General features: G+C 42.8%; 1 protein-coding gene across 4 annotated transcripts in view; it reads left to right on the top strand.

Annotated features, from left to right (window-relative positions):
- Positions 1-4,047: 4,047 nt before the first annotated feature.
- SYT1 (synaptotagmin 1) overlaps positions 4,048-9,592 on the top strand; it is a 333,690-nt gene continuing 328,145 nt past the window's right edge. For 3 of the 4 annotated variants that reach the window (XM_058022088.1, XM_058022086.1, XM_058022089.1), the window contains exon 1: positions 4,049-4,161. The gene's annotated coding sequence lies outside the window, so the exon portion shown is untranslated. Of the gene's footprint in view, positions 4,162-9,592 lie in introns of all 4 variants that reach the window. The other variant, XM_058022090.1, reaches the window with a different exon arrangement.

Genomic DNA, 9,592 nt, shown 5'->3' with positions numbered 1-9,592 from the left:
TCAACTTAGAAGCAGCAGCAGATGTGTACAGATCAAACAGAAGAAAACAATGAAATCAGATGACAAACTGAGACAGGCATCAGTGAATGGACTAACAAGTTCTTTGATTTTACCCTTTGATTTTTAGCTATGATTAAAACCACAAAAGCCCAACATTTATTCTCCACTCTCTCTACCCAAATGATAATCACACATGTTGTTAGAAAAATAATCTTCAAAGATGATTTGCTTCATGTAACATTTCCATTAGTTGTGTATAGTTGAATAGTTACTCCAGTATTTATTAATTTTACTGAAGGTTAATTGTCACTTTGGGGACGTAGCTTTCTCTCTCTGCTTTCATGTCCTTAATTCTAAGTGCATCATCACCACTCAGTAGGTATTATGTAAACTTTACTGAAACCAAGAGTGTGACAACAGAACATGCAAATGGGACTCCAAGTGTTTAATTCTCAGCTATACAGACCAGCCCTTGGATTCCCAGTCAACTGGAAAAAACACCAAAACAATCAAGAACAGACATTTAAGATGTTAGAAGAAATTTCAGAAGCACGTTCTTAAACTACAGCAATCAGAGCATAATTTTAAAAGCTGTTCCATTTCCCTAAGCAAAACCCAATTCCTTTATCTTCCCATGAAAGAACTTCTCCAAAAACTAAAAACTTGAGGATGGAAAAGAACAAATCAAAGCATAAACAGGAGTAAATTATATGATAAAGAAGAACAAAATAAAAGCATTTTTCTGTTAAAGACAGGGATCTGCAACCCTGTGCAACACAAAGCCAGTTCAGTTAGTTTACAGATCTACCTGGTAGTAAATTAACATGCCACCAGTTTTATTTACTTATTTACTGGCCAGTGATTTGGTCTCATTATTTACCTGACTTCCCATCTTGCACATCTCTTTGTGGCAGTTGCGATACTTGGTCACACAAAGGGTGACCTACAAAAGGAAAAAAGTCAGAGACCTGATTGCTTTTTTTTATGTGTAACAACTTCTGTTGCTCCTGAATTAGCCTCAGTTCAGTGACTGCCATTCTAGCATCTGCTCTTTATATGCCATAAAACTTGCCAGGATAGGCCCAAGAATATTGGTTTCATTGGCTTTGGCCCATGCTTCCTCTTTCTTTATGGATCAAGCAGGAGTCTGTCATTTTCAAAATCTAGATTTTATGGCTCATATTACTTTCTAATATTGAGGTTGTACCTTGAAGTCACAATATACAGGAAGTAGAAAATAAAAAAAGACAAAGATAAACAAGGAATAATTTCTGGTCTTAGTTTTTATTCTTTTTTTTTATGCACCTGTACCTTTGGCTCAGTCAAAGTCTAAAACAAAACCAGGACATATGAAGAATATAATGGAGTCTAGTTCTTCATTTGTATGTAGTAGGATTCCTGATGGAACTTCTAAATGGCTGACACTATTTAAAATTATATTCTGATGCATTAAAACACATTACATTTTTTTAAAATGCCAAACAAAACAACAAAATAGGTCTTAAAATAGAATTTCTTCTGGATTTGCATGTTTCTTCTTTTTTCTCATAATAGGATCCTTTCTTCTTTCCTAAACACAACTGTGGAAAAGATAGCAATAACAAATACAGTGGTCTATGTTTCATGATTTCAGAGGCTAGCATTTGGCTACCACTCCAAGCACTCATCAAATGGCTCATGAGCTCTTCTGGAGCATCCTAGTCCATTCAGGATATGTATGTCATTCCTCAAGCCTCACAGCTTCCTTTGGCATAATTAACATCATGACTGGATAGCAACTACCCATTTCCTTGAAAAGGCAGTAGTGAAATAAAAATTGCAGGACTGAAAACCTCTTTCTGTATGAATAAACCTTTGAACTTGAAAGGAACTGAAGGAAGCAACTTTTGCAGCAATTCTTTAATTGCAAACAACCAAGCTCACAACATAATAGGCAAAATCTCCCCCAGCTGCTATGACAGCTGGTTTGGGGGGCTTTTTTTTTGTTTGTTTGTTTTAAACATAGCAGAACAATTATGTGTGAGCTACCACAGACAGAGTGCAAAAGTGTTGGTATACTCTTCAGGACTATGACTAGATAGCATTTCTGTTCCTTACTGTCTCTACACTAAGGAAGGGCCATTGGGCTTCAGTGATGTTTCTTGTCTTTGCTCAAATACTAAGACAGCATATGATGTGTCATGCCTTGTGAATGTCAGACTCCCACAGACTTCTGGCTGTGTGGCTGTTAGGAACTCAGCATCAAGTCCTCATAATTACTAGCACTGAAATGTGTGGGTTTTTTAACTGACCAGATAAATGATCCTGGAGAAAATAATCCTTGATATCTATTGTATTGGGACAGAGAAAACAGCAACCCTTTTAAATCATATAGAGTAATTTGAACACAGGTGACACTTCTGCATATGCAGTATAAATTATGGTTGTTCCTCCTTTCTGTAGCTCAGTAAAAGCTTTACAATGTAATTTCTGTTGCATTTGCTTTCCTTCTCTCCTCTCATGAGCTAATGTGCCCATACAAGAAAAACTGATATTCTGACTAACAGACCTAAGAACAAATGTGATCAGAAAAACGGAACTGGAAAAGGGCTGTGAATTTTAGAGTCAAATCCCAGCATGAAAGGATGGATGGGGAAAGGCAGAATACAGTCCTGTTGCAGGCACAATAAGTCACCTACGAGATGTGCCTGGGGGCTGCGTGACTTTCTCAGTTACCTGCTGACCATGGCATACGGGCTCCTCTCTTTGCCAACATCTGCTACCTATATTAAGATGTACTTTAGGTAAATTTCACTCTCAGTCAGTGTAATAACAGAAACCAACTAAATGGTTGTGAAATATATTACTACTTTCTCAAGTTTTCTTACAACAACTGTAATCCAGCAGGATCATGCACAGTAGTGCATCAAACCTGGGCTACAACCTGTATGTTCAGTACCGTGTAACCAATTAAAGGTTATGGGAAACACAGAAATACCACCCTGTTATGATTACAATTGTGCAGGTAAAATTGTTTTCCTCCTCTTTGAGGATTTTGCTTGTTATCCTCTTTGAGGGTATAAATGTAGCAGTAATATATGCTGAGGAACAAAGAACTTTAGTCTGTTGTGTTTTTAAAAGCTTTGCTTACATCTAAATCTATTTCCATTTCCCTCTGGAACCTGAGCAACTTTTTATGTTATATTAAACATGAGACAAATAGGGTAGATCTAATTAAAAGTTGAAGAAATGTGCTTCCCTTAATTGAATTTGTTACAGTTACATTTTGCAGACCAATGTTAATCAAAGCTCCAGTTCAGAGTGGATGGATCAAGGGAATTAGGCTAACCCTTGCACGTCCTTACCTGAACACGCGATACAGTCTGCTCTCGCCTAAGCCACAGAAGCCAATTACGACTCACCGCTGGGTCACGACTGCCCGGGGCGGCGGCACAGGGGGGCTGCGCACCCAGGCTCGCTAACAGTGCCCCCTACGCCTGCCGGGGGTCGCCGCCGCCCCGCCACCTACGGGCGGGAGCCGCCGCCGCTCCTCGCCCGGGGCACCCGCTCGCCCGACGGCGGCTGGGCTTGCGGCACAGCGCTTCGTGCCGCGCGGCGGCAGCGCCGGGATGCCAGCCTTGCGCACCGCGCGGGGATACCCTCCTCATCCTCCCCATCCCCATCCCCATCCCCATCCTTGCCCCCGCCCGCCGCCGCCCGGCCCCGCCCGACGGGGCGGACAGGGACCCGCGGCCGCGGGATGGGCGCGGCCGGCGCGGCGGCTCCACCCTCGCTGGGCGCCGGGCGATTGGCGGCGGGAGCGCGTCTCCCCGCCCCGCAGCCAATGAGGGCGGCGGGCCGGGGGTGATGGGCTGCCTCTCGCGGGAGGGATTCCTGGAGACGCTGCAGTGTGGCGGCGCTCCCGGCGCCGCGCAGCCCCCGTGCCGCCTCCGCCGCCCCGCCTGCCTCGCCTTGCCCTGCCCGCCGGCGGCCGCCACCGCCGCCGAAACTTAACGCCCGGCGCGCCGCCAGCCCGCCGAGCGCCGGGGGCTGGGGCAGCCTGCCTGCCCTGCCGGGGGCGGTCCGCCCGCGCCCCGCCGCGCACCGCAGCCTCGCCCCGGGAGCTGCCGCCGTGGGGAGAGGCTGAAGGACGGAGCCGGCTGCGCCCGCCCCGGTTGCCAGGTAAGGCAGCGCTCCGGGGCCGTCCGCAGCCGCGCCCGGGCGGCGTCGCCTCGGGCGGGGGGGGCTGCCCGCTGCGCGGGCGGGGGGAGCGCACACGCTCCGGGGGCGGCTGCGACGCCGCCCGCCTGCCCGCCGGCTCTGCCCGCACTGCCGGGGGGCGGGGGCCCGCCCCCGGGGCGCTCCCGGCGGGGGTGGGGGCGTTTACGGGAGGGGCGACACAGACAAAGGGGACGCCCGCGCCCCCCCCGCCGCCCTCCTCGCTCCCCGCCCCCGCGGAGCTCCGCCGTCGCCCCCCGCCCCGGCTGCCGGAGAGGGGAGCCGTCCGCTCCGCATCCCTCCATCCCTCCCCGCCGCTGCCCGGAGCCCGCGCCAAGCGGCCCCCGGGCCAACTTGTTTCTCCCGGTGTCACCTGGCGCTGCCGCCGCCGTGCCCCCGCCCCGGGCTGGGTGGTCTGTCCCGACGGCCGCCCCGGCGGAGGGCGGTGGGGCGCGGCGGTGCGCCTCGCCCCGGCGCTGCTCTCCCCTCCGGACCGCAGGACAACAGCTTATCGTTTATGTATCAACCACAAAAGCCTTTCCCTCATTACCTAGAAAGGCTGTCAGGCTAATGTGTTTTCTTTCCATGCAATTTCATCTTCTCTGACATTGTTGCCTTCATACCGAGTACCGCTTGCCCTGCTTTGGTTTGGGGACGTTCTGTTCTGGTTCCTAGGTGCACACGGTATGGGTAGGGGATCAGCGCTCTTTTTAAAAGTTAATTTTGCCTATCAAACTCTACTAGGTACAGTAGTAAGAAAGTGACAAAGAATATTAAGATTTCTTTTGTTTCTAGCCTCCTGAAATAAAGATATCAAACGCCTGCTAGCTTCTGGTAGTCAGTATAGTAAATAAATTAAATGTAGTCATTGGAATGAGCCTTTATGGCACTTTCAACAATCTGTAATTCAATCATCTCTGATACAAGCTGCCTTTTGCTATTATTCATCAGACCCAGCTGAGTGATTTCTGTCAGATGGGAAGCAGTAGAGAGAAATCTCTAGGTAGATGTAACTGAAAAGCTTTCCAAGTAGAGTCCTAAATGAGCACAGAAAAGCACTTGGCCACAATCTCAAGACAGATGTTGGCATCCAAATAAATCATTTCTTTTGATTGTCTGGGGGATGTCAAGTTTTATTTTCCTTATTTAATAGCCATTTGCGTGTGAAGAAGTAGCTCTGTCTTTATTACCTTGTAAACTCAATGCAAAATGTTGTAGTGCAATAATATTTCACTGTCTCTGCAACAATATTTTCTGTACAAAGGTCAGCAGAGTAGTTTTAGCTACGCATACATGTTGTAGATGACAAGTCGACTCCTAATCTGCAGCGCTGATATTGATCTCAGAGCTGCCGTGCAGTGTGCCATCCATGTTGCATGTTAATCTGTTACGCGCTGTTTAAATTGCTTTATTGTCCAAGAGAGTTACTCCGTCCTGAGAAAGGGAAGATGATACTTGCAGACCCGAGGGGAGTTTCCTTCCCTGGTGAGTTGACACCTAGAGTTATAGATGGGCAGTTGTTTAGGAGTGTCCCTGAAAAAGGGAGGGGGAAGCTTTTGGGTACAAGGACAAGTCGCCAGTGAACTAATTTGCTTTGTGAGGATGTGAAATGACATCTCCTGCCATGCTTAAAAAAACCTGCTCAGGAAAAGCGTAAGGAGATTGCACATGTGTCTAGAATAGTATTTTCTTGTCTGTCTTGCAAACAAATGACCTGATTTTATGTCTTGAGTCAAATATATATCTGTTTTCGTTCCAAGCTTTTTGGATTTTTTAGTTGTATTAGTAGTTTCTGAGGGAAATATAATGTGGTGTATTACTTGGCTTGTGGTATAGTTGCTCAAAATTTGCATGCATACAATTCATAAATTGAAACTATATAGCTTAAAAACATAGTGTAGGCAGCTTGAGTGAGAAGAGATAATTTCAAAAAGAACCACAGGGCATAAGATAATGACATACTGTAGGAAATAATCATACTCCTGCACTTGCAAAAGCATGAAATGTTCCAGTGTAGCCATTTCATACAAGCCAAATTTTCCTTCACATTAAGAGTGTCTAAGTGAGCCTTATTAATGTTTGATGTGAAAGATGCTAAATCTATTTTAGGGGTTGATGCTGGAATTTAAAGGGGTAGCTCACAGACTAACAGCAGTTCTAATACTTCCTCAAAACAAATGGGAAAAACAATCAGTTGCCACATATGCCATAGGAGCACAAGTGGGATATAGCCTCCTGTGTAACGCTGATGGGCCAGAAACCCTAAGAACCATAGAGAACAGTGTTTGATTTAACAATCTGAAATGTTTTCCTACCTCAATCATAACTTAAATCAGATGTAGGAGATGACCAAGAACATGCTCAGTGTTGGTTAGTGTAGTGAAGGTGTGAGATAAGGGAAGGTTCTGTTTGTCAGAAACCTAGGGGGGAAAAAAAAAATCTATATTCTTCCAGCTAGCATAGAGACGCCGGAAACATAAAATCAATTTTTATGGTCTTTTGGCAGGGTTGGCTGTAATAAGTAAAAAGAAGGAGCAGCTTAGTGTCTTGGCAGAAGTTTTTAAGCCACTCAGCTGTGCAGAACTCAGTTAATTGATGTTTCCTTACATGAAAATGAAGCTCTTATTAGCATATTGTTGTCTTTTCCTGTCCATTCAGCAGTCTGATTACAATTTAAAAAATATTTTTAAGTAATTTTTTATTTGCATGCATGTTTAAGCACACAGATAAACTCTTTACTGGGAACTGCTTTCTGAGTAAAGGGTGCACGCAGCCTCGTATTAAGTGCTGTGGGAGAGACATTGAAGTTTGTGATACAAATGAAAAGGACAAAAATATTTCTGCATATCTGGAAGAAAAGCATGGAGGAATTATTGTGCATGGATACCATGATCTCCTTCCCTCTGCTGGTGATGCCTATATAAATACGCAGTTTCACAAAGAGAAATACTTCATCGTTTGATTTTACTTTGATTTTCCATAGAATGTTTGTTTTAGACATAACTCTGTGTCTAGGAAAAAAACCTAATTAGAAATACAGATAAGGGAGCAAACTATTAATTTGTGTTTACTGCTGACATTTCCTAAAGATACTCGAGGTTAAAGTAAAAGCATTTGCCAGACTAAGTAAACAAAGCATTAGTTTAACAAATATTTTCAGGATCTTTACGTACAAATGTCATCTTTGCTAGAGTGGGCTCTTCTGCTCTCTCATACACCCCAATAAAAGTGGGGGTGGTTTTACTGTTACTTCTTTTACAAAAATACCTGACGCCAAAGCAGAATGCTTTAGGAGGAGGAGAACTGACAAGGGTTTTTCATGATTTCTTCTGGTGGTAGGCTAAGAGCAGGCTACAGGCAATCTCTTTCAGGATTAGCTGAGTGATTTGTGCAGCAGCGTGTGGAAAATTTTTTTCTTGTCTAAATAAAAAAAAAAAGTAAAAATATTTACTAATACCAATTTTTTCTTTGAGTCCTGTAATGACTGAAAGCTGGATGGGAACTGTACTAAGAAGGTCTCCTTATGTACTACTTTTGACAAATGTCTAATCAGTATGTTTTAGAGGTTGGCTTTTCTCTTCTGTTGTTTTCCCCAAGTAGCTAAAGGAGGAGCACATCAATGGCTTATGAGAGAGCTGACCATTTTTCTTAACCTGTTCTCTTATCACTGCCAGTCTGGAGGTATTTCCCTGAAACAGAAGGCACTGAACACTTCTCCCTCTCCATACTAGAGGGAGTGGTGTTGCCATCTTCTAAATTCTCAGAGAATTGCAAACTCGGGATGCCACTTCTGTTTTCTAGATGTCCTTAAATAGGCTCAGAGAAATCTATCAGAGCATGAAATAGATCTGGAACATTTCCTGTGCAGTGTAGTTATCTGATAAGCTTCTAATAGTCATAATATCTTTTTAAATTGAGAAGATTTAACAAGTTTTAAAACAGTCGTGAGAAATCATCCAAATAATTAATCATCTCTGAATTATTATAGTTATATAAAAATTTCAGGAAAATAAAATTTTACTGAGGAGTGGCTAAACCTAATTTTGTTCTTTTAAGGATGTTGTCTGTAAGTTTCCTGGACACTATTCAGGATTTATGGGCAAATGTATTGTGGTAGCTTTAATAATGTAGCCATAGCTATAATGACTAGGTAGTACAGTGCCTCAAAGCTGCTCAGTGATGTTTTAAGGAATTGATTTAAGTGATTAAAAATACAGTTACAAGTTCTGTTTTGTTCCTTTATCTTAAGGGTGTTGTTTTACTGCAATCGTGTGGTTGAAAAATCAACGTAGCAGTTGCAAATGGGAAGGCTGGTAACCATTCCTCAGCTTGGCTCAGAGACGTGAGTCTGCTCATGCACTCTCATGTCCATGTGTTTAAATAACTATGTTGATAGTGCAGTTAAAAATAATTGGAGTACTTTTGTGCAAACCACTGTGGAAATAAAGTTTCTTTGACAAATAGCTTATCTGGTTCAGGGTAACAGTTGTGCTTTTGCTAGAAAATACGTCTGTGTACAGATGAACACTTGATCCAACTCCTATGTGGAAAACTTAATGACCACTATTAGCATGTCAGGGTTTTTATTTTTGTTTGTTTGGATTTTTGTTTGTTTTATTTTGGTCTTGGTTTTTGTTTGTTGATTTGGTTGCTTTGGATTATTTGTGGTTCGGCTTTTTTTTTGGTTGGTTTTTTTTTTTTTTTTTTTCTTTTTGTTTCTACTTTCCAAAGCTATGGACAGCATTTCTTTACAAGCATTTATTTCTAGAATGAAGTATTAGAGTCTGGAGGAATTCCTAAATTATGTGATGATACAAATAGAGATGGGAAGGGTTGTATTTTTAGTTTTTTTACAGGATAAAGTGATAAGGAAAACTTAGTGGTATGATGTTTTGATAGAAGACACAATCTGCTGCCAAATATTTGAGGGTTAAAGAATGATAGTGTAATACGTCCCAATCAAAAGAGTTTTGAAACTTTATTTTTGAGTTTAAAATGGCTCTTTGTGTTTCTTGTTGATAATGCAAGTTTTGAGTTTTGAATTCAGTAAGGCATTTTATTTAGTTCAGGGTGATGTTCTAGTTGTAAAAATAATACTGTAGAACAGCACTATTGTCCAGGTGAACAGATTTTTTTTTTTTTCATGTAATAAATTGCAGAACAGTAGTGTATGGGGAATTGCCATCTCCATTATTCCAATTCTTTTCATTACCTTTGACAATGATCTGGAATAAAATACAAAATCCATATTCATGAGAGTACTTCTGGGTTTTTTGTGCCAATTTTAATAAAGTTGGAAAAAGTGCTATTATAGACTGATTTCATTTGCTTTCTCATTCTACATCTGAATGTGTTTTAACAAAGTGCACTGTAATACTTTTGGCTACTTGCAGTA

The sequence above is a fragment of the Melospiza georgiana genome, chromosome 4, assembly GCF_028018845.1.
Source record: "Melospiza georgiana isolate bMelGeo1 chromosome 4, bMelGeo1.pri, whole genome shotgun sequence".
In the NCBI taxonomy this organism is placed as follows: domain Eukaryota; kingdom Metazoa; phylum Chordata; class Aves; order Passeriformes; family Passerellidae; genus Melospiza; species Melospiza georgiana.
This window is presented reverse-complemented; position numbering and strand designations above follow the sequence as displayed.